Genomic DNA, 26582 nt, shown 5'->3' with positions numbered 1-26582 from the left:
GGGTTTCTAATAAAGATCTTTGTGATTTTTGACGTCGGGAGGGAATCACATAATAATCACATGCTGTCGTTCCTCCCCACTATCTTCCCACTCTTCCATTCTGTGTTGTTGATTATCTTCTCCCCGGCACATCAAGGGTAAACTCATGACTCTCCTCGCCTTTCCCCTTCCTCTTCCTGATTCTTTGCCGTTCGTCATTGGCCGAAAGCAGCGTCGCATCCCCCTCATTGGCCGGCGATACGGCCGACGCCAGGCTTTAGTGGAGTCGGAGCGTTTAAGTGTTATTGTGGGAAATGGGGTAGAGCGTATTTCTTGCTCTCCGCCGGATAATGTGACTGTCAGATGGAGCGCTGCAACCCTCGGCGGGTATTCATTCGGATCATGTGAGGGAGAGACCTTGAGAGGCGTGCAAAAGACTGTGACTGAATCTGCCTCAGCATATGGACGCCCTGATCGCTCTATGCAAATGGCTGAGACACAGACACATGTTCACAAATGCAGACAAACTACCCCCCTCCTCTTCAGTCCCTCATTAATTGTTCCTCCTAAAACCAGACGCCCCCCCTTCCCAAATAATAACCTCTCCACTAACACCCCCCACTCCATCTTCCCCTTATGAGCGACCCCCCCACCCCACAGTCTAGACCCTGCAACCCTCTCTCTAACTCAAACTAGACGCCCCCCCCCCCCCCAAAAAAAAGAAATCCTCCCCCTCTCCTCCCCTCAGCTCCCACGACCAGCAGACAGACCCTGTGATTCGCGTGACCGCCATTTTGCTGCCCACAGTAGACCCAACTGTACAGCGCAGCAGCTGCCTTGATGGGCAGAAATGCAAATAGGAACGCTGCTTTGTTACTCAGACGACTCTCATCGCATGAATTAACGGCCCCAAAAAAACAAGACCTGCTCCATCACGGCCGCGAAACGAGGCACAAAATGAAGAAACGCGAGGTATTCATTATAATACGCTTCACTCCTCCGACTGCATAAACGGCTCCATTATTAACGTAATTATGCCGAGCTATGAGATCTGCATTTTCAGGTCATTGTAACGTCTCCAAAAGATAACAAGCGGTTCGGTCGGCTCTCATTTTCCTCTCTAAGAGGTGGATTCTGAGGAAATAGCCCTGATATGATACTTCAAAGCTACAGCGTTCTTCAGGCGGCATTTTTTTTTCTTACACCGCCTATTTCTATGTTTCATGTGCAGCCGTTTCCTAGCGAAATCAGTCAACCCATGATTTGCTCAGTGCCATGGTAACCAGACACCCATGTGCATGAAAATGAGACTATTATGGTCCGTCTGTCTGGAGTTTGTTGGGCCTACGGACCCCCTTTTAATTTGAGTCTGTGTGCATGTCTGAGCTCTCTGTTTGCTTAATGCTTCATCGGTACGTTGTGTGAATAAAACAACCGTGTGCATGCGTGACGGACCACTATCTGATTAAAGGAACTCCACGTCATCTTTGGTACAGTGGCACATTTACATGCAAGGGAATCGCATGCAAAGACGCGCACCATATGGCACAGTAGGACCAGACTCCTGATCTCACAGGAGAAAAAAAAAAAACAACAAACGCCAGCAAATACACTTTAAAAACGTCACTTCACTCCCGCTCGCTCGCCGCTACGCCGCATCCACGGGAGCAATTACCAGCCACGCCAACGACACCATGGTTGGAGGTTATGCAAATGCAATTAGCCCCGCATTTGCATCCGACAACAGCTAACGGATGCACAGATGGCAGACGAGAGAGATGCGCCCGCCATCTTTGGCAGAGGGGAGAGACTGGCGGCCATTTTGTCTGAAGCTGTGCCCATCTGGATGCAAAAACAACCACGCTGCATAGCAGTGACGACGGCAGCAGTTTGGGAGCCGCTGCCGCCGCTCGTTGGCTTTCAAGGCCGAGCAGTAAAGTCCATTCAGACGCACAAACAGAGCTCTGTGTGGAGGATGGAGACGGAGCAGCTCCCTCGCATGTCTGACGTCTTCATTAACCTGTTCACTTCCAAACATCTTATCAGATTTTACAGCTGAAATCAACATGAAATGATGCGCTCCGAACCCAACAGGATGTCAGGTTATACACACACACACACACACACACACACACACACACACACACACACACAATTATAGCTAACGTTTGAGAGCACACTGAGAGTTGCTGAGTGGGAAATGTGGAGTGCTTAAGAGAGATACTTGCCATTTTACCATCTCCACTACAAGGTGGGAAGCCTCTGCGATCTTCTGCCCTCAGTCAGTTTTGTGTGTGTTTTTTTTTTTAAGTACAGAGACAGACATCACGGAGAGAAAAAACGCTGATCATACTTCATGTTTCTGATTGTTTTAACAGACATGTCTACGGCTCATAGTAACAGCGAGCCAAGAGTGGAAGAGAAAATAAAGATGGTGCTGTCTCTTTGTCAAATGTAAAAACTGGTTGGGGAATAAAGAACAGGCATGCTGAGGATGGAGAGCGAGTCAAACGCAGGACTCCCAAACTGTTCTTTAAACAGCCAGAGGCGGAAGGTGGGGGATATGTCAATCTTATGGAGAGAAAAAAAAAACAAGAGAAAAGGAATATCCCTGTCGGCGGTCTCTCAGCATTCTGGGTATTATTTGGGGAGAGATCCCCTTCAGCAGAACCACACACAGCCAGTGGAGATCGGGACTGAGGTCCGGTGTGAGGAGCCGGGGCTGCAGCTGAGTGGGCCACACAGGGCCTGTCCTTTGGAGGTCTGCGGGCCCCTAGGCCACAGACTAACACAGGAAACCCCACTCAGAGCTGCACTGCTCTGTGTTTCATATTGATTTCTCCTGCATGCTGGTAGCTCCAGTGGTGCTTCTAGCCATCAGGGACCTTCTCCATCCTTCCCAGCCCACTCACTAGCTCCCCGCCCGGGCTTCACCCGCTCTGTTGGACGCCTGGATGGAGGTATCGGCCACAGGAGGAGAGGAGGAAGACGAGAGCCCGTGGCGATGATGATGAGCTGCGCCGGGTCTCTGAGTTCAGTCATCTACCAGCCTTCATCCAGCCTTCCAAACACCCACCCTTGTTTCCATCTGAAAAAAAAGGAAAAGAAGAGAGTTCAAAATCTCACCTTTGGCATTCAGCATTCCTCCGCTCAATGCAAATGCAAATGTAAACACTAACACTTTGATTAAAAATATGTGGGAAGAAAACGCCAACTTGCTCTTTTGTAACCCGCCCCAAGGCGCCCGCTGCTATACAGAAACAAATAAAAGCGCTCGGCATCCTGTATGAAACACAGAAACATCCGTCTTTGTTCCTATTTTAAAATGTGCATTATTCCATAAATATAAATCATTCACATTAAACCCATTACACATAACCTAAACACTAGTGACATTCATTATGTTGACTCACTTTTGGACCGCGTCTCACGACCGGCATAAAGAAAACAACAAGCGCGGTAACGGTTTTGATACTAAATGAATAATTTGCACGGATTCCTCCACTGCAGTGCATCTGAAATTTTGTGAAAGCATTCTGAATCCTGTTCTCATGCTAATAGAACATAGTCCTTTATGTGTCGCTTTGTTCTTTTCTATAAGAAAAACTAAATGCTGGGGGCCTCCTTCAGTAACTGTGCACCCACTGGCCCCCATTTCTGTAAAAAAAACAGCAGCAAAGACACATTTTGCGTGGTTTGCTGGAAAATGAATCAGGCACAGAAAGTAACGGGATTGAAGCGGCCCGAGGTCAGTTATGTGCCGGTTTGTTTGTGGGTTTGAGTTGCTGTTATGTGCATGTTTTCATCATATAATGGGGGGAGCACCCCGGCTCGGCCTGTGCAGGGGAGTGACGTGGGGTGAGATCGGGTGAGCCGGAGGAAGATTCAGACACAATGCCCCCATTGAGGGGGTTCAGACATGGGTGTTAACTCGCCATTCCTTCACACACAATAGGGCCCCCCACTAGAGCCGGCATAGGGGACAATGTTGGTTCAGGGCTGCCCTCCACCCAGCAAGAAAGAAAAGAGCTGCATTATCAAGATGGGAGGAGAGGGAAGGATGGATGGGAGAGGGGGGGGAGGAGGAAGATGGAGGGATATGTTTGTGTACGAGGAGGGCAGCAGAAAGCAGTCCTGGCTGTGACTTTGGCTTTGGACTTGAGGAACAAATCAAACGATCCTTATATGAAACTTGAGGAAGTAAGAGCACCAACTGAAATGCTTGCTGCACAAACCATATAACCACGCTGTGTTCCTGGTTCCCTGTCTGATGAAGCATGTTGTTCTGACTGCAATAGACATGTAGGGATGAAGAGGGTGCCGTGTTATGACATATAACAGTCAAGAGAACAACTCCCCCCCTTAAAGATGAAGGACTATTAATACCAAAAAGGTTGTCTGCTATTTGTACATTCAAAGGGTTCCACTGGAATACAGACCCGGTTGTGAATCTGAAATATTCTGGAATGACGGATTGGGGATTTTATAATGGCATGTTTGCTGCAGAGAGGAGGAATCGCATCCTCCACTGACTTCAGCATTTTTTAAAACATCTTAAGCGTTCCTCTAAAGACCTTGTAACAAGCATCTGCTTGCTCAGAGTTGCTTGTTATATACTCTGCGGTTCTTACGGAGCACTGTTTTGGGAGTCGGTTTGGGAGTGAAGCTGACAGCGTTAACAAGCCTTTGGTAATGTAAGCGTATACGCTTTTTATTCTGCCTTCCTTTCCCAGACAGGTAAAATCTCCTCTGGCTCAACAAAGGGGGAGTTCTGCTTGAAACGTATAAAGGAAGCTATCAGTTTAGCCGTGTTTGAGGCCATAAGGCGGTATAGGTGACGACGAGGGGGGGGGGCTGGAAAATGTTTATGGAGATCCTGTGTCTCTCTGGGAGCCTAATAGTATCCTGTGGCTGGAGTCAGAGCTCATTGTGCCGGTGTAAAGGATTACACTGGTAAACTGGTAAAACAGGGGAAAGAGCCCAAACACTCTCTCCCTCCTATGGAGAGGCAACGAACCGTCGAACAATGAGAGGGGAGAGTATACGGCTATGAGCCGACTCGTTTCCTCAAACAGACCTGGAGAGAAGTGGAGGGGCTGTGAGAGGACCATGATAGAGGAAATAGATCAGGTGGTTTGTATTTGTGCATCACCTGGACGTGGAGCGAGGGATGGAAAAAGAAGGGGCTACATGGATGACAGTTTCAGCGGTGGAAGGTAATGTGGGGAAATGATGTCGGTCTTGCTTGTCTGTCTGCATCCTGAGTGACAGTTTACAATCTGTGAGGCAGCAGGCAGACCCAGCAGGTCGGCTCTTTGGCACCATACAATCCCTCATGTCTCTCTCCCTCTACCCTCCACCTCCGGCTCGCATCGGTTTCCTCTAATCTCCACCTCTCCTCCTGCGTTTTGTCTACATTTTAAAATACCTGTTTCCTCTCATTGTTCACCGTTGATCCCCAACTATTTCAACCACCTTTGTGCTGAATGTGAGACATGCACGTCCTCATTTTAGACTTGAAAAAGAAAGAAAACACTATAGGATATAAGCAATAGGCTGCCTAATACTGAAGTTGCAAAGTACTGATTTCTGACAGATCCTCTATTCTTGAGTGAGCTGGCTCCCTCTCTCTCCGGCAAAACTGTTTGCTGAGTTTCCAAAAGTTTCACCTACTTTCATGCTAAACCACTAGATGAACTTGGAGGTAATAGTTCCTAGAAAACAGTATTCTCTACCTCCACTTCCTCTACGTCTGTCGAGAACGAACCCACAGAGTATTAATTGGAGTCGCTACTGATTTCTGAGGCGAGGAAAATTGCCTGTCTGAGGAGCACGATGACCCCCGTATATTTCCCACAGCTTACACGGACAACACGCAAAGTAAAAGCATTATTCTCCTCTCATCTGCTGTTCAAATGGAAACCACACTGAGCATAATGCATCATCTGCATTCTGCAACCTGCCACGCTGAAAGAGTCCTCTCTCCTCCTCGCCTCTCTTCATCTCTGTTCCTTCAAAGGCTGCCGAGGGTGTATTCAAACAGCAGGATACACACTCAGCTAACAAACCTCATTAAGAGCCCATACACACTTTCTCAATGCTAACACTAGCTGTCACACATCCCCTCTCAATGCACACACTGGTGGCCACACTGACCGCGACAAAGCATCTTTACAGAGCTAATTAGAAGGGTCCCCCTCTCTATTTGAAACTCATCTGAATAGGAGGGAAAATGATAACGAGGAGGGGAGAAGGAGATAGAGAAGGAGAGACAGGCGGCAGAAAGGAGGGAGAAAGGAGAGAGGATGCCTGCTAATACAGTCAAAGAGATAGCACACCGCTTTTCATAGGGTGGAATTAAAGCAAGGAGCTCAAGCGGGCAGGGGGACCTGAATTAGTGTGACACCACCCCGTGTAGGTCTGGTGCAACTGGGAGGGAACGGACTGCTGCACCGATTTGATTGGTGTGCCAGTATGGAGCGAGAGACAGAGGGAAGGAATGGGTGTGACACCAGCTTCACGGGGAAGCAAAGAGAAGCTTGACGGACATTTCAGAAAGCTGCATGAAAAACGCTGCTCTCCAACACCAACGACAGAATAAACAAGCTGGGAAAATAGAAAATGTGGGATGATGAGCTACGGATGAACACCAGGCTTGCAGCAGTAGAACGGAATAAACGAGCAACACTTTTGTCTTTCTTCGTTTTGTCTAAATCATCGCCGTTTTGTTTCGGCTGCTTATTTAGAGAAGGACAGAAGGTCACGCTGAGGGTTCAGCCAAAAAACATTCCTCCATAGCTGCCATATCTGCTTCCAACCCTCCTCCATTTCATGTTGAAATGTTTCTTTTGTGTGTCCTTGAAGCAAGCTGTGTGTGTGTGTGTGTGTGTGTGTGTGTGTGTGTGTGTGTGTGTGTGTGTGTGTGTGTGTGTGTGTGTGTGTGTGTGTGTGTGTGCGCAGCAGACAATGCCGAGCTGACAGTTAGGGTCTCGGACCAGCACAAGGCCAAGTTTGTCTCCACATTCTGAGTGAATGGACCCGTCAACAATTGCACGAGTAAAATATCCCTATTTCTCCAGAGCTTAAATATAAATAACCAATTAATATGCAAACAAATATATATAAATGACACTGTTTTGAAGCTAATATTGTTTAAATGTAACAGGAACAGAATGCTCCGTCAACCATTTCTAAATAAAGAGAAAACAACAAAAAGAAAGCAAAAATCATAATCCGTCCTCTTTTCAATCCTCAACAGAATTTTAAGTTCAAGTTGAAGTTATGACCTAATTGTTGTCCCATCAAGCCCAGTGGCCCCTGATGAGAATGCAAAGCATTCTGGGAGAATAGCAGGTGTCCCCCCATGTTCCCAGACAGCTTGTTAATTTGCACAACTTTTACACGCACATCGTTCCCTCTGTGTGTGCGTGCATGCATGTGTATGTATGTGTGTATATATTAGCGATGGGACTTGACCCTAGCGAGCTGCGGCAGTGTTTCGCGTCTTGCTGGGCGTGGGAAAAAGACGGGACCCCTTTTCACAGCTGCCTCAGCCGAGGCCTGGGCTGCTGGGGGCCCCTGTACCCCCCTTTGCACACACCCCCCGTCCCCCCTTGTCCGACTCCCCCCTCCTCCTTCCATCCCATTCAGGCTCCGGCCTACTGGCTTTCAAAAGCAAGACCCTCTTCCCAGCCCTTCATAAATACATCTCATTATTCAAGCCCTAGTTTGCATAGGGATTCCAAAGAGATCTCCACTCTGCTCGTGAGGCCTGAAGCCTCTCAGCCTTTTGGACCGCACAAGTGCAAATTTCGACTTAGTAATCTCCCTGTGTTAATATTTGTTTTAAAACGACGTGTGTACACTTGCAAAACTATTAAACCAATATTGAAACTGTCCCAAAATGTCTATTTCTATGCATCTCTCTCTTCAAATTTCTCCTCTTTTTCTAGAAACGTGGCAGAAAATCTACAGAAACTCAAACCAGTGAAAAGAGAGTTTAGCATGACTATTAGCAAGTGCTTTGCTAGTCTGTACTCCATCTGCCACCGGCTATTGTACAGTACCTCACACACACACACTCACACTCACACACACACACTTCAACCCCCCACAGCACCCCTCACCCCACCCCCATTCGCTGCAATGCATTACTGCAGAGATTTATCTCCTATCAGCCTGTATAATACTGAGGTTATAATTTACATCCACTTTAGAAAACAGCAGCACAGGCCGGCCCTTGCATATGCTAATATATAAAGCTTGGGAAAATCTGGGCGACTCAAAGAACTCCACACTAAATTTGAATAACTGAGCTTTATATTGAGGCTTCAAGGTTGTGGAACCATGAAGATTTGACCTTGCTAACAATATGCACTTATTGTTTAATTCCTAATGGCGAACTACTAAAAGAAGAATTGGAGGGAACAAAATGACAAGCTTAAAGCGAGGGATGTTTCTGTTTTCGATCTGAAATAACTAATAAAATCCTGGGCACAGTTTAAAAAATCACGTTTTATTTCTAAGACATGTTAAAATTCTAGTTTTAATGTGAGCGTGAAACTGATCGCACAATCGTTTCCTTTGTTATTTACGATATTTTCAAATGTTTTGTCTTGAATGCAGCCGCTGCTAAATTATGCATGTGCCATACCTTTATGCAAATCAATACTCTCCACACACACAAAAAAAAAAACGGAGACTTTGGACAAGGGGAGCGTGGTCTGGTCAAGGTATTAGGGCCGCAAAGGACAGAGCCACCCAAACGCTCTTTCCACATGAGCAGGTCCAAACCTTCTCCTAACGGGATAAAGAACCGCAGCGGAGATTACACGGCCACCTCCCCTGCACCTACACACACTCTACCTGACAAATAGGATCATAGTGTTTAAGGGATAAAACGCTGGATGTATGTCAATGAAAGAGTGTGTGTGTGTGTGTGTGTGGAGGATGGGGGATGATGTGCAATGTAAAATATATTAATACTTCAAAGGAGTGATGGAATTCAACATGGAGGTCTTACTTCACCCGCTCACATCACGCCGTTTACACTCTCCTGCTGGAGGCTACACTCTCCTGCAGCTCTACACTGTATCTATATGTTCTGATATTTACATGAATGATATCAAACTGACATTTACGCCGTGTGCAAATAAAACTGGCAGTAAACGTCCCTCTCAATGCCCCTATTCGTTTGAATAAGATGGCGAGGATTACAGCGCTGCACGCTTTAAAAATCATTCTTGATGCAAAATACAAAATCCTCCATATTTCTAAATTCTGACCCAGCCTGTCTCTCCATGTGTGTCTTTTTCACACCCACACACATCTCGTCCTCACAGCTCCACAAAATGTGGACGATAATCAACCACCAGCATTGCTGCCTCATCGTTCGCTCAAGAACCAAAACTCTCTGCGACTGCGAGCCTCCAGCATCTCAGTTTGACCTGAAGCTGCATCCTAAATCCACGGACACAAAAAAACAGGAGACAGAATAAGCAAACTGCACGGACTGGTGCTGATAAGGAAAGGACAGCCGAGCCACTCCTCTCCACTCATGTGTTCTTATTAAATATGTACCTGCAAGATGACCGTTGCCCCCTCCCGTCCTGTCTGGTGGCAGTTTGTCTTCATTGTGAGTTGATGCAAACTTCAGGGTTGACGTCGTCGGCATTTTCCTTTTAACACAAAAGAAAAGGAAATCAGCGTGTGTGAAATCACGACCGGAGCTCTCATTTTTAATAAAAGCCACACATTTCGGGGAATAAATAAGTGGCTTGCGAGGGAATGAGGGGGGGGGGGGGGGGTAAATGAATGCAGCTTTGTTGACCTTGCAGCTAACAGCCCTCCACCACAGTTATGTTTTCTCCCATGCACTTCTCATTATTTAGCCTCTTTTGCGAGGTCAAACATATTTTCTGTTGCATGACAAAATAAATCAAGCTTGATAAAAGTGTTTGCAAGCGCCACAATTGTAAAATGTGATGGGAAAGACACAGTTAGTGTAACTATACCACCGAGCATTAACATAGAGCATGCAGCTGGGCAGCATCCCGGTTGCTAAGCTACTGAAATACAGGGTTCAACATGAACAATGTTGTATAAAAAAAGCATTCGAGTATACATTTTAAAAATCCTCCTATCAATCAATCAAACAGGTAGAGATTATGTCATCGCTTCATATTTAACGCCCTGACTTTCTTTGCTTCACGACAAAATGGAGGACAAGGAGGTCAAGTCGTTTATACTGGCTCTCATATGCAAACTCACACACACACACACACACACACACACACACACACACACACACACACACACACAGATGATCCCAGCTCTCTTGTTTAACGGCGCACATCAAATATTGTCAGTCATGGTCTAACTAGAGCATGCTGGGACTTCGGGGATATTCAGTCCTCTCCCAGGCTTGCTGATTCGGCTCTAAGAATAGATCAAACTCCGAGCCGATGTCCTATTTTGTTCTTATCTAGGAGGCGAACACAGAAAATAAATCCACCCGGCTAAAAACCCAAATGTGAACATATCTGCCGTGATTCGGTGATGAAAGCATGTTTGAAACGGGCTGGCGGTGATTGTGCGCGGCCTCTAACGGACTGATGCAGTGAGATTTTGAGGTGTTGTGCCCGGCAGCAAAGAACCCAACCACACACTCCAGGCTGTGTTGTTATGGGTTTGTTCTGCTGCACATGGCAGTCCAGACCTATGCTCTCTGTCCAGCTTCCATACCTTCATGGCTGCACCAGGTGACCACATGTTATACATCACACACCTACAGCCTCTTCATGATGATGTGATGCAGCTCGGCTTGAATAAAGGGAACTACGAGGCCTGCAAATATCACCGAAACCAACATGTGAGAAAAGCTGCTGCTGCTGCTGCCAACACCATCACGTGACTTCTGGATTGACCAATCGCACGAATGCTTTAACTATTTCTGTCGAACCCCTCCACAGAGCAACGTCATAACGCCCGCATGACATGTGTTTAGTATGTTTCCCCACATGCATCACTAGCTCGTGTCCCTAAAGTTGAGATCGATGCCCCTCCCCAAAAACACGAGCCCTGCGAGCAGCAACACGCACGCCCTCGCACGCGCGCGCGGCTCCTGTGAACGTGCCAACACCTGTGCAGAGGAGGCGGACACGCAACACCAAAAATCACGCCGGGGTTGCGTTCCGGCTCCGCGGGGTCCCCTCCCTCCCCACCACCGCTCCTCCTCGTCGGCAGCCGCGGCGTGCAGCCTCCCTCAGCATCCGTCGCTCCTGCTTCCTCCTGCTGCCGCCCCGGCATCTTCTCCTCCTCCTCCTCCACCTCCTCCGCGCCGAGGCGAGAGGGAGCCCTCGGCTCCGAAGTGCTCGGCGTCAGTTCGTACTTTCGGTTCTCTAGCTTTATGAAATTAAAACTCATACAGCTAGATAACCAAAGACACAAACTAACCCGTCGTCTCTTAAAGGGGCCGCCTCTCCGCCGACACCGAGAGGAGAGAGGAGAGCCTGTCCGTGGTCACATTCACTGAGAGCCCCTCACACACACACACACACACACACACACACACACACACACACACACATGATGCTCAACATAATACAAAGCTTTTAATATACTTACCTTGATATGGAGGTGAAACTAAGTTAAAGCAAGCAGGTTGTGTTAGCTTCCATGACTAGTTTCACACACACACACACACACACACACACACACACACACACACACACACACACACACACACACACACACACACACACACACACACACACACACACACAATCCCCACAATCAAAGATGCTGTACGAGTATCAACACTTTGGTTCTAAATCAGCATTTTGTTTTTGCAGAGTGACTCCTGTTGCGACGCCGTCGAGCACCGAGGCTGATACATGAACGCATGTTTTAGTTATTAGTTATTGGATCAACACCGCGCTTAGTCATTATTCTACCGCATCAGGCCTAAAGTTCCCACAGAACTGCCAATAACGTCGCAGCTGTAGTTTAAACCCCAAAGACGGACTAAAGAAGGCGACATCCCGCACCAGCCGAAGGCAGCATCCTCACTTACTTGCGCATCAGGCGAACTCCGCTCCGCTACAGCACCAGTATCCTCCAGCAATGTCAAATCCCGCCTCGGTGCCTCCCCGTGGTCCTGTGGTCGCAGCCCGACGGGAGACAGAAATCAGGTGTTCAGAGAGCGAAGCTACAAAGTGTCCGTGTCTCCAGGAGCTGCACGTGTCTCCCCCTCACACACGCGCTGCTACTGACAAGAGTCCACACGGCGAGCAGGGAGATAAACTCCGCCTCGGGGGAGGGGGGGGAGGAGGAGGGAGGGGGGAGGAGGGGGAGGCGGGAATCTGAAATCATTAAAACCAATTTGAAAATGAATGCAGGTGTTTTTCCCGCCAGTTATCCGCATTATAGTCTCACCGTGACGTAGGCAGGGTGCGTGAATCCTACCTGACATTTCCTGCACCGAGGCCTATTTTTAACACATGAATTAGACGTGTTTAAAACTTCCAGATTGTGGGGAAACGTCAGCTGCACACTGAAAACGACTCTTATGCTCCAATACAGGAGCAACTTCATCAAATCCCTTTTTACACTTAACAATATTCTGCAGCAAATAATAATAATTCTAATATTTTGAGTAAATTTGAAATGCTATTAGTTAGATCTCATAACGCTCATGATCATTTAGGATAGAGAGTAGGCATTTTATAATATATAATCATAATTTAAAGAAGTAAAATAAAAGAAACCTTGACGAAATACATTTAGTCAGGTCTCATGATTTGTTATATATAAAGACGTGATTTCTATGGGAACAGTCAGCTGGTTATGGCTGTTGAGGATTATTTGCTTGTTAGATTATTATCAATGATCACCAGCCTTGTGAGAAGGTGTTTGGAGCACGCAGGGACTCCATGAAGGAAGAGAACCTGCTGCTTTTACATTTAAATAATACAGTAAACTCAGGCCGAGCAGAGGCATTCACGACTCCTTGGTGCAGAAGAGACCCGCGCCTAAACCTCCTGATAGCATATTCAGGCAATATGCAGCCCTATCGATTGTGATATTATGATATGAGTGATATCTGGGCTGTGTGGAGATGAGATAGTGTGCGCGATAACAATCGCACACTTTGATAAAAGACGCCAGTGGCAGAGACAAGACCCGAATAGCAACTCGCAATATATCTCAAAGTTTGAAAGGATATTTAAAAAGGAGCTGGAATCAGTGTGTATACCTGCACGTGTGTGTGTGTGTGTGTGTGTGTGTGTGTGTGTGTGCGTGTGTGTGTGTGTGTGTGTGTGTGTGTGTGTGTGTGTGTGTGTCTGGGTAAACCAATAAAAGAGCAGCGAGCTACAGCCCTGGTTTCCAAACGAAGCTCGCATCTGATAGCAGTTACATATCTGATTATTGCGCATGGCCAATCTGTTAGTCTCATGGAGGTGCAGCTCTGCTGTCAGGCTGCTGCTCTGCTCTATGAATCCCATTCTGCTCTGCATCGTTTATAAGCAGATGTAATCAGCTGTGGCCTCTGCTGCTGGCATCCTGTAATTGAACTTACAGTAGCCACACTGTGCTGTTGCCACGGTTCAAGCAGAGCGGGAAGGCCCACGCAATTCTTAAAAAAAGAAGAAAAAAAATCATTGTTGCTACATGAGAGAGGTGTTCATTTTGATTGGATGCACAATCCTCATTGCTCCTGAGCATGCGCGACCAGGCCGTTTAGATCCATCACATGTGCGCCTCCTGTTTTGGAGCCTATTTGCTCGCAAATGAACAACAATAGTCATTGAATCACAAAGAACGTGACACGGTGCACGTTCCCACAATCACCAGCGTTATTAACATTCTACAAAAGTATTAAAATATAAAAAATAAGACATTGGATTTAATATCTGCAACAATTGTATGATTTAATTGTCTTTACGTATTCAATTAAATACACTTTTAGGTTAGAAGGAAATTACAACTTCTTTGGACGTAATTTGTTTAACTGTTAGATGTAATATTACACTTAAATAGATTAATTCCTGGAGATAATCTGCATTTTGTTTGAACAATCTGTGCTGTGTGTGTGTGTGTGTGTGTGTGTGTGTGTGTGTGTGTGTGTGTGTGTGTGTGTGTGTGTGTGTGTGTGTGTGCGCGCGTGTGCGTGTGTCCTCAGATGGATTTTCCCACAAACAAGTGACAGGAGAAAAAAAGAAAAAAGAAAAAAAAAGAAAGAAGTCAACATCAAGTTCAACAACGTGCCGGGGAGAAATTTACATGACAATCGGGTCTGGGACCGTCCCGGTCCCCCCACCCCGCACAACAGAGTCTGGCGTCAGCCCCGCTACACTTTCCCAGGCTCACAACAATATCTCCCTGCTGAACTCTGCACTGCAGCGCTGCCCGAGGCCTCCTCCTCCTCCTCCCCTCCTCCTCCTCCTCCTCCTCCTCCTCCTCCTCCCCTCCTCCTCCTCCTCCTCCTCCTCCTCCTCTACTACCACTACATGAATACTCCTCACAGGAGCACATGGCGGCCCATTAAATATTCCAGAGTTTGCATTAACGTTAATGAAGGCTCCCCGACAAGCATGGTGAGAACAAAATGTGTCTGATGACTTGAAGTGAGTCATTAACGAGCTTTGTAGTATTTTGAATTTGCTATGATGTCATTGTAATATTACATTTACATTGGCTCATATTAGCAGAAGTATACCATTAATACATATTTACGAGAATGAACAGATATTTTTTGAATCATTTTGAGGCTTTGCTTAAAAAGTTTCTTCTCGTTTAACATCATCTCTAAGACACACACACACACACACACACACACACACACACACACACACACACGCGCACACACACACACACACACACACACACACACACACACACACACACACACACACGCCAAAAAATATCTTCTTCTCTTATTGAAATATAGAATCATTACATGAAATAACTGAGATTAAAAAAGTAAATAAATCCAAAGGAACACGTTGGGATTCACGTCCAAATATACTCACAATTAACTTGAGCTCAATCCAAAAAAATACGTCGTCACAGCTTTAGAAAAATACGTAATTAACTGCATTTTTAATTTGTCCCAAAATGCGTCCTTTTTTCCACTCCTTCCAAATAAACTGGAGTCCATATTCAGAGAGAGAGAGAGAGGGAGAGAGAGAGAGAGAGAGAGAGAGAGAGAGAGAGAGAGAGAGATCCACGGTCAAAGTGCGTCTCTTGTTAGGAAGCGATTTCCCTTCAGATGTTAAATGTGTTTTAGCTGCAGCGTTAAAGGAGAGCTGACTCCCACATCATGGTGAGGATTCCTCTCTTACCGGATGAAGCGCGTCAGACAGCGGCTGCAGGCAGCGAGAGAGGCGCGGGAGGATGCTGATGATGAGGAGGAGGATGATGATGATGAGGAGGAGGAGGAGGATGGTATTGGATCAAATGTGTGAAAAGGGCCGTATAAACGTGAATATGAAACAGCTTGAAAGTACTTTGCTGCTGGTTTTATTTTGAAATATGTAATTCAAGCTATGCTGCTGCACTCATTAGAGCCACACATGCGGTGGTGGATAATAATATAACCTAAGGTCAGCATGATTTTCTTTAGAAAAACATCAGGACAATTCTAATTCCGTTTACTGTGTTTGTGTGTAAATAGCTGGGATGTATTGATTTACATTATGCATATCTGTGTATGCTGACTGTGCAGGTGTTAACAGCCTTATTACATAGTTATTACATTTTAACATTAAACACAGTCCCGTGCATTATTATCCCCTGCAGGCTGTTTCAACGGGTTGGATCTAAATAAATAAATAAATAAAAAACACGATACAAGCCTCGTTCCCAAAAGGCTCGAACGTAAAGTAATGGAGTACAGTAACATGTACAGGAGGAAACAGCGACACCCGTCGGTGAGAAGGAGCAGGGCTGTTTACAGTGCAGTGACACTGAAATCTCCTTACAAGGATATTTACTCGTTGAACAAAGCCTGCATGTGTTTGCACAGAAATGAGAAAAGAAAAGAATGAAGGAAACCTCGATATCATTCAGACAACGTTCATACTTTTAGATGAAAACCTGCTGTAATTAAATCTACCATTCATTAGTCAAGCATCTCCTTCATGGAATAACAGTTATTCATATATAAATAAGAAGATGCAGGCATTGGAAGGTTTAAAGGCCATTATGAAAACTATACTGTTTAGAAATGAAAGCCATGATTAGAAACCAGCTTTCCTGCAGCAACTGATATAAACTCATATTTAAAACATGTGGGACAATTGTGTTAAATAAATAGACAAAGAATAAGATAATTAGATTAACATGATTTTATTCTAAAGTTTTAATTGAAGGTAATTCTTATTTTTATTTGAGTTTTCATCAGAAGTTAACGTCTTGAAAGTGCAATTAAAATAAAAGGTTGAAAGGTTAAAAGATTGACTGAAACAAAAGTTTAAATATTCTATATATTTGTGTAATTCTGCTGTAAATGCTTCATCATTATTAATATTATTGTTATTGTTATTATTACTATTATTGTTATTATTATTATATAATGAAAATACAACACCGGCTGCAGGCTATGAAAACGTAGATACGTGTGATGATGCTTAATTTGCTATGAAATGATATATTTCTGGTATTTATTGTAATTATTCCTCATGCAGCAGATAATAAATATGTCTGTATTCATTCAGGAAAAACTGAATCATATAATCATATTTTTTGTGTGTTTTAGATTTATTGATTTCTGTACAATATGATCTATTTTTCTACATGCATACATCTCGTATATTTCTATTCATTTACATTTTCCCTGAATTAAAGGCACGTTTATGTCTTCAACAAACTCTTAAATTTAACAGTAAATGATTGTGGTCACCCAGCCGATACTGTAAGTTAAAAGTTGTTAAATACTCCATGTGTGAATGATTCATTTATATTCAGGTTATTTGGAGGTCTGAGAATACAGTGTTGACCATAATTAATGGGATTTCATGTTGTAAGTGTTTTTGAGCAGATATCTCCATTGATTGAATGTGCTTTTGGATAATTGTGCGTTTATGCCTGATACAGGAGAACACGTTGTAACAGCAGCACATTATTTAGAGCAGAAGAAGGGATTTAAGGCATATCTGACAGTGTGTTGCATGTGCACCTTTAGCACGTTTCATGTTCGTTTAAATACAGTTGAACTCACTGAAAGCTGCTAATGTTTCATGTGCATTAGTGAAGTTACAGGATTCTGCTGATGAGAAAATGATATTTACTTATTTTCCTTCATGATTGTAACTTTGTCACTCGCAAAGAAACAGCAGAAAAGATGCAGCATGTTTATTTTATTTCTAGCTTCTGATTTGAGATTACTGTGATGGTTATTTTAATATGTGATATATAATGTGAACCACGCGGTCTAAATTAGAAATATATTCAGCATCATATTGATTTTTCACTTGTCATAATCTTGTTTTTTTTAGTTCTCCTGCTCTTTTAAATCAATAAAAGGTAGATGATAATGATTTTTGATGGAAATGTTTTACTTCTTTATGTTCTCGTTGGCCGTTCTCTTTTCTGATCCGTCTGCCAGTAATATTGCTGTTGACGTCTCATATTAAAGCTCTCAGGCCTCATATTGGACTGGAAAGACTAAACTCAAGATACAGCATCAGGCTGAAGTCCGGCCTGTGTGACAGGAATTTAGATAAGTGGTGAGAAACACACTTAGTTGTGTCACTTTTCATTTTTTTAATTATTGTTCTATTCTGACATTAATATCTTGTTTATACATTGTAAACAGTTAAGATTTTAATTTTCAAGTCAGTGATATTACACTGTTGGATATTTAAAAGGAGGATTAAGATTAGATTAATACAATTATTAGTGAATACAGAACATACTATTTATAATTTACAATGATCAAATTCACAATTTTGTGCTACTGAGAAATATGCTTTAAAAAAAGAGGGTAAAGTGAAGTCCAACATTGTGACATTTACACTGTAAATTCATCCATCCAACAACGAGACAACACAGCAAACACCAGGCTCATGCTGCCTGCATTACTGTTATGTATCTGCAGGAGACAGTTACTAAAACGGAATTATGGATATGGATGAACACAATTCAACTTCAGGATTACAAACACATCCCACAAACCAATATATATGTTTAGGAAAAAGCAGACATTTCGTTTTCAGAATGGTATATAAAGAAGCCTTCATGGTGTAACATAAAGGATGCATGAGCTTTAGACGTACACACCAACTTTCTATACATACAAGCAGCAAAGAGAGGAACTTCTTACCGCCAGGCTCGTGCAGACAGAGACCTGTTAATTCCTCCTCCTCCTGGTGCCAAAGAGGGAGAGTGAGCCCTGCTGCCTTCATTTGAAGCAGGCTGGGTTTTATGATAATCAGAGCTGACACCGACCTGTGCGCCGTGAATAGAGGAGGGCACCCTCAGCCTGCGTTCCCACGAGCCGCATTCCTCCGGTCAAGTTCAAGCTCAAAAGCGCGAGCCTCCATTACTATGCGAGGCGTGCCGCGTGGCTAATTCCAAAAAGGCGCGCACTCCCCCCGTGGGAGAGTTCGTCACCTTGTATTCAAATGTGGCAGATAGATAGATGGATGGATGGATAGATAGATAGATGGATAGATAGATAGATAGATAGATAGATAGATAGATAGATAGATAGATAGATAGATAGATAGATAGATAGATAGATAGATAGATAGATAGATAGATAGATGGATGGATGGATGGATGGATGGATGGATGGATGGATGGATGGATGGATGGATGGATGGATGGATAGATAGATAGATAGATAGATAGATAGATAGATAGATAGATAGATAGATAGATAGATAGATAGATAGATAGATAGATAGATAGATAGATAGATAGATAGATGGTTTGATAGGTTTATTGCACGTCTTTTTCACTGTTTTCCAGAGTGATAATATTTTCTTGGAGTAACATATTATTGTTATATATATATATTACATTACATATATTGTTGTTGTAGCCTTACTGATCATAGTGAGCCCAAATATGAACATAAAACAAGAGGAGACATAGACCATGCATGCTCAATTACTGCCTTTACATACTTGAAATCGCTACTTTCTATCATCAAGGAATCCCCTTCTTGAAAAATAACTCCTTTTATTTACAGCAGTACTGTATGAGGACAGATAAATATGATAATAATATAGAAAATGATGATACTAATTTGTTTGTAAAAGATTGCATGCATGTAAGATGGAAATTAGTTCTTGGTACATTTGATTTCACCACCAAAAAACAACTATTTCTGCTATAGTTAGAACATTTCATGTGAGTTTATGTGGCAGCTTTTAGTAAATAATATGTTCTTCTTTTTTAGATTTTCAGGCATCTTATGTTGAAGTTTGTGTGTTTTCATCTTCAGGAGATACATTTCCCTTTAAGGCACGTGTTTAAAAGTTGAGAAGAGTTTTGTTTGTTTGTCGTCTGAGGAATGTTTGAGCTGAGAGAAAATAATGATAATCAATAAATCCTTTTGGTATTAAATAGTGTTTAAAGGTAACCGTTCAGATGTTCAGGTGTCAGCTACTATAACTCAAAGACAGTAAGGGGCTATTTAAGACTTTACAGTTATTGTTGCATTGTGATTAATTACAATTAATTCATGCTCACAAACAAGGAATAAAATGTTTCATTCGAAAAAGTCCAGATTTGTCTTAATGTCACATTTTCCCTTCAGAACAGCCCACCCTCAGAAAACACACAGGAAGTAGTTTGTCCTCAGTGTAGTGCAAACTGCTGGCAGAGCTTTGTGTTTCTGCCAACTGCTGGTCTACACTATTTATAGCCTATTTTACAACATTCAAATAAATCATGTGAATCAGCTTTTTTAGATCCTCTCCACTTTTTGCTGTCCGAGGCAGGAGATTCCCACATGATATGTAAGTGTGATGTGTCTAGCCACGGTATAATTGGCTGGCTCAGTCCCAGACAGCCCCGTCCCACCTCCCCATGTTCCTGCATTTGTGGTCCCATAAAACGGTGTCTGGCTCGCTGATCCCACGACCCCTGAGGGAATAAACCCCTCGCTCATGATTTGGATGGCGTAGTTCTGTCTGTGATCGTGAAGTGAAGAGTTTAACATATGAGGAAGAACCATTTATCCTTAGTTCACCCACTTACACTTTGCCGATGTTTGAGTGATATCATTTATAATCTTCCGCTAAAATATTGTAGAGCTTTTGAAAACTACATTCTCATCTGCAGTTTAAGCCAGTAGCGGACTAAATTAAACAAATGACTGGACCTCTGAAGCAGCGTGTAGCTTTGTTCCCTTTTGTTACAAGCTCGTATACCTTTTCATAGCCTCCTTTTTACAGACCTCTTCAGTGCAGCTTTAAAGGCCCAACAACCTCGTAAAGCACCCATTTTACTTTGCAACTCTCAGTGGGCCTGCAAACAGAGACAGACTCATCAGTGTTGGAGGAAAACATCTTATTATGTAATGACAAGGAAGAGGGCTGGCCAGGTCAGAGGTGGGATGACCCCTGACCCCCTCCGAGCCCGCGGAGCGTGCCGGTGACCACGGGGCCGATGATGAACTCGTGGACTCGTGGACAGTGCATTCGGTGACCCTTGGTGTCACATGGCGGACAGCAGACGGATGTGTCTTTAACCCGATCAGCTCTGATCAGTTGACCTATCGAGGCAGGAAACGTTGACTCTGATAACAGGTCATGAAGCCAGAAAAGCAGCCGGACGTTTTCTTTCTGTACTTCAAGAACACACTGTAACATTTACATCGAACATTCAGCATCTGTGAGCAGTTTATGAAATTTTATAAATCAGACATTAGAATTCCAAGTTCTTATTTGTCACTCAATGTGAGTGAAATGCTTTGCCTTCTCCAGTCGTGTCCTCCACATAATAAAAAACAATTCATATAGTTTATACAACAAAGAACATATCCACAAAGATAATATGATATGTGCAAAAATGTTAGACTGAATAGAGTTCAGAGTTAGAGTTATTAGTTATTTATTATTAGCAGTAATTATAGTGGACATAAAGGAAAGGAGGGGCTTGGTACATGTACTTGTAAGGACATTGTCAAAGTATTTGTGAATATATTATAATTCCTCCCATGGAGCATTCATAACTGGCATATAAACCTTTACTACATTATTGATAAGACAGTATAACACATCAGCTGTAACTATTGAGACATACAAATGATGCAGGCTTTTGTAAACGTCTTCCAGAGCTTTCAGCGACATCCCATGACCTTCATCAACGTATGGAATGTTATCAGTTGTCTGGGAGAAAGAAGCATTTTGAGATAAATAATCATATATGAAGACATGTTTTCTATGATTATAACGGTGTTTTTTATTGTTGACGGAAATCTTCATAACATATTAAGTTTATATGCTGCTTTTAAATGTTAAATACAGGGGGTTAAAGTAAAGTGCCATCAGATATACGTTAACTTTTTCAGAACTTTGTTTTGTTTTGTTTCGGTGCAATAATGAATGAATGAAGAACAGTCTGATAGGTGTAACATTTGTCTGGTTGTTTTATGGAGATTTCTGTTGCGCTCCCATCACATCTCGAGGTTGGATGAGAGGACAGAACATAATCTCATCCTCAGCCGACCGTGTCAGCCAGACACCCAGTCAGTCAGGTTCACCCCCACCGGCACGTCACCAACAACTTAACACTTTTCTATGGAGTACAGCTGGCTTTACGTATTATTTAAGATGCTTACTATTTTCATATGAGCTTTGATGATGATATTCTTTTTGTTTTGGTTTAACATTTTGTTTCATTTTGACTTTGATTGTTTTGTAGAAACCGTTTTATATTTTGCCACATGGTCAGTCTTAAACAGGACCAGGCAGATACTGGTGGGCAGTCATTACCCCCCCAACACATACACACACCGCAGGGCAGTCATTTGTCACCCAGCCCTATGGGCCTCTGACAGGTCTGGGAGAGGGTCTGCCTCCATGTAAGGCAGACTGGCAGGACTGACACCTCCGTATAGCAACGTTAATTATGGGCATCTGCTTGGACGCCCCAGTCTGGGGGTCTTCCAGGGTCCTTGGCTGTTGCCATAGGGACAGAAGAGAACCGTTGGTGGTTTGGGGGGCAGACAGAGACCCCGTTATTCTCCTGAGGGGTGGCCAGACATGACCCCCCACGACTCACCCCTTTTGATTTGGCTGGGAAACAGCGAGCAGCCAGCCAGGAGAGAGACGGATCATTTCAGGTTCATTTTGCGGACTGTGGGTGCGGATCCTGTGAGACTGGCAAGAATGGCAGCGAGCAAAAACACTTTTAGATTTTAATGCAAGAACACTGTATCACTTTACGTGTGCTGGCCCCTGTTTCACAAGGCCAACATCTTATGGTGTATTTCTTTAGATAAAAAAGGATTTTTAAATTGCGGTCACTTTTGTGAATGTTAAGGTTAATTTGTATTATATTTAGGCAAATGCAAAAATTCAAGACATTTTTAATTTTAATTTTAACACACATACACGTAGACACAGGCCTACACACTGAGCACCTGGACTCGATGTATTCCCACTCTGCATATATTAGCTAAGTGTCTGTGTTCTGAAATGCATTGTTGTGTTTTCCCGCACCTCCCTATTTAATGTCTCCTTTGTCACTGTGAATAAAAGAAGATTGATGAATGGGAGCTGGACTGGATGGGGAGAGGCACACACATGAAGAGGCAGCCAGAGAGGCAGCGGGTGACCCCTGTTGGACAAGAAGTGAACAGCAGAGGAAACTGTGTGTTCATACGTAAGCAAGAGGGGCGTTTCCAGGATTTGAAGACATTTGGGGCTTCGCTCAGACCTCAACTCACGGGGGTTCAATTTTAATTTTAATTTTTTAATATTATAAGATCGTAAAATGTTTAGCTGAAACAAGGCAGCTTGTTATTGTAGTTATAATATATATATATAATATATATGTATAATATATATATATATGCATTATATTCTATAAATTCACTGTGTGTTTTATATTTTTTAAATATGGTGGAATTGAAGTACAACTTATTAAAATAAAGTAAAAACCTCAGATTTGTACTGAAGTGCAGTAGGCTACTTGAGTAAACGTTACTTTCCACCATTCAAGTAAAGTAATAAACTGGTGTAAAATCCTCATATATTTAAAATTAAAGTTGCACATTCAACTTTAATTCTTCTCAGTTCACTGCTTTGGTTGATATGACATCTCAGTGATCAAAACTGATCACATATTTCATCCAGTGGCACAAACTGCAGAAGAGAAAATGCAGCTGTTTTATTTGGCCTTCTCTTAGTTTTATTCTTGTTATTTTAAATCCTGCTGTTATATATGGCATCCCTTTTTATCCATTTGTTCCACTGTAAAGCACTTCTGTTTTGAAAGTATGTAGAAAAGTTTGCTTGCTTGCTCGGACGTATCGTGTGATGCCAATCATATCCACTAGATGGCCCTAAAACATCACATTATGAGCTGCTCCAAACACCGCTTCAATTGTCTCCACTTGTTCCTTTGTGTGAAAGATGACATTTAAACACATTGTCAAAGGAGGAAGGACAGAGGAGAGATGTTGTTTTTTACATAGAGCTGCAAACAGAAACTTTCTTTTTTTTTTTCTATCAAACAGCTTGATAGCATACCAGTTATTTCTGAACACACTTAATCCAGTCTGCATGGTGACATCGGAGCCTTTCCTCATCACCAGGTCAGACTGACCCTGAGGTGCACCGAGGACAGGAAGCAGCAACTTGGTGTCCTTCATGAAAACATTTAGGCTATTAGCACAGAAGTGACAGCAGGGAGCGAGAAAGGGAGCGGCGGATGTGAGAGAGTGTACTTGCATTGCAGTGATGAGACCATTAGCGGCACAGTGCTGCAGCGGGAGGAGAAAGGGGGCCAAAGGAGGCGACCTGAATCCAGGACTCGGTGAATGTCACAGTTCGGCACGGTTCAGCTCTCCTGAGGCTGCTGAGGTTTCAATTAGACCGACCTCCTTTACCCAGGAGGTGAAGGACTGGTGATCAATGGGACTGGTGTTGTGTGAGTGTGTGTGTATAGGTATAAGCTACTGACCCTAAAAATCAATCAAATGTGGGGGAAAAAAATAAATGTAGTCCTTTTGCTTTGCTGCTATCTTAGCGTTCAGACCTACCACCGTCAAGGACGATATGATGGTGCAGTGATTTGCAGAACTGTGAAGCATGAATATTCCTGATACAGAAGGATTTACAGGCCCTTTCTGCATAATCCTGCAAACGTCCCACTCTTATCGCCAGGCAGAACAACAGAGAGAGAGAGACAGAGAGACAGAGAGAGAGAGAGAGATGTTAAGTCAAATGAAGGACGACCAGGTTTCACAGAATGACAATGAGGCATGAAGGGCAAATTTCAGAATGAACTCTAATGGTGTGTGAGTGAGAGCGACGGAGTTGAGGTGCAGCATTGTTTATAATCGCTCATCCTCTGCTCTTCGTCTGCAAGAAGTTACCCACCGTTTATTTCTACGTTTGTTGACGGGCAATCTCAAGCAATCTGTCTGACAACAGATAACATATTTTTGGGGATGCGATGCAGCCAGTGGTTATGAAGGCCAAGACCTCCTTTTCCGTTCCGTGGTCATTGTTTAACCGTCCGATAAGCATTTTGAGATACAAGACTGGAGTTGGAGTGGAGAGCTCATTTTAACCCTAATTAAACGCTAAATCATTGTTAGACAATAGCTTCTGAGATTGCATTTGGGCCACGTCTCTAGCTCTCCAATCCCAGTGAATTCACCATTTAAGAACACCAGATCAGGTTTCAGTCTATGAACTCGGTTTCTCTGCAGCGTGATGAAGATGGATTCCTGCAGCTTCAGTCTCATCTTTTTATCTCCACTTCATTGGGTTCATCGGCACCAGAGGTGGACCAGAGGTTAAGGACACCGTCTGCCAACATTGACAACACGGGTTCGAATCCCGCCTGAGGTACGTCACACGGGAGTGTGTGATGAGTGTGAGTGTGAACACAACACTACAACTAAAATGCGTAAAGCCGTTCTCAACCGTCGTCCGTTGCGATTTGCGCGTCGTTCCTTGCGATCTCTCGTCATCAATTTCAACTTGGAATTTCCGTCATCAACCAACGAAGAAGAAACAGCGAACAGGTAAGTCCAAGCCTAAGGGGTCAAGCTAGCTACCTTGGTAAGGTAGCTAGCTTGACAGGCAAATCTTTTTTTTGAAAACTGCCAATACTATTACTACTATTATTTCTAATAGCTCAAACCAACATAACTTCATAGCAACGCCTATAAAATAACGGAGAGGCCTTTTTCTGCCCCCTCCCTGGGTCGTACCACTTTACCTTCCTGGAGGGGGGAGAAGATTCTGACGTGACTCCAGAAAACAGCGTTATCGTGTCTAAACGATGAAGATAAAGGTCTCCGGCGGCCGGAAGGAAAGGGAAGAGGAGGAAGGAAGCGAAACGGGGGAAAGACACAGAGGTACGTCACGTCAGTGTGACGACATGAGTCGTTTATTGCGTTGGTCGTTACCGTTGTTGGAGCAGACCGTTAACTAGCTAGCCTAACTTTGGACGGTGCTAAGGTGGTTTGCTAATCAATAAATTGTTAGATTTGACGTCATTTAACGTTACTCCCACCTTAAATACATCCGGGACATTAGGGAAGTAAACGTTAGGACCACTGAGGAGTTATTTACACTGTTGGTGGTGTTTTGTTGACATCTGGTTACATCTGCTTGTAATAGTCTATTGTAATGCGGTTTGTTTCCCCTTCATAAGTAATGGTTGTAAGTATGTGGTTGATTGTGTTACAGTTTATACAAGTGTGTTTGTTAAAGTGCACCTCATTACTGTTAATAATAGGTTAGCTGCCCCCTATCTTTCACTGCACGTTACTGCTTCTTTGCTGTCTGCTGAGACACTTTTCATTGTCATGACCATATCTGCATCTCATTTATATTGTTAGTCTTATGTAAGGCACATTTTAATTATTAAAGTGTTGCACTCAATGGTCACATAAACGTCTCTTCTCTCTTCAGGTGCACTTTCTAAATATTTGAACCCCACCCCTGGAAACCCACCTTCACCCCCGCAGTGATGCAGCATCAGGTGCTCCTCCCCCTCCACCCCCCATTCATTTTATGTAACTTGTTTTCTTGTTTACTGTTTTAATTTGATATCTTATTCATTGATTTTATTATTTTGCCCCGGTGTGCTAACAGCAGTGAAGACATTAAAAATATTGCACAAACAAATAATATAAACTGCAAATATTTTTTGTTTGTGCAATAATTTTATGTCTTCAGTGGTTTCTTTCATATCTTATTTTGTGCTATACGTTATTTTTTATTGCATTTAAAACATGTTTTATTGCACTTGTTTCTAATAAGGTTTTTTATTTTATTTTGTGGGTTATTTTCCATTTAAGATGAAATAAAATCTCGAAGACATGCATGCAGTTTCTGTGTGAGTGTATGAAGATTGATAGTGAAATTGACCACGATGCAAGGGGGGGCGCCAGCTAAAATCTA

The 26582-nt window shown here is 43.4% G+C and overlaps 1 long non-coding RNA gene across 2 annotated transcripts; it reads right to left on the bottom strand.

Annotated features, from left to right (window-relative positions):
• Positions 1 to 2511: 2511 nt before the first annotated feature.
• LOC311012942 lies at positions 2512 to 18429 on the bottom strand. Of its 2 annotated transcripts, XR_014597086.1 has the most exons (4): positions 18305 to 18429; positions 12053 to 12136; positions 9559 to 9656; positions 2512 to 3067 (listed from the first exon to the last, which is right to left on the bottom strand). It is a non-coding gene; the product is annotated as an uncharacterized lncRNA (long non-coding RNA). The 2 variants fall into 2 exon arrangements; XR_014597087.1 differs by lacking the exon at positions 18305 to 18429 and having other exon boundaries at positions 12053 to 12236.
• Positions 18430 to 26582: the final 8153 nt, after the last annotated feature.

Source organism: Eutrigla gurnardus (assembly GCF_963514095.1).
Source record: "Eutrigla gurnardus genome assembly, chromosome: 4".
Taxonomy (NCBI): domain Eukaryota; kingdom Metazoa; phylum Chordata; class Actinopteri; order Perciformes; family Triglidae; genus Eutrigla; species Eutrigla gurnardus.
Note: the sequence above shows the minus strand (reverse complement) of the source record. Positions and strands in the feature narration are given on the sequence as shown.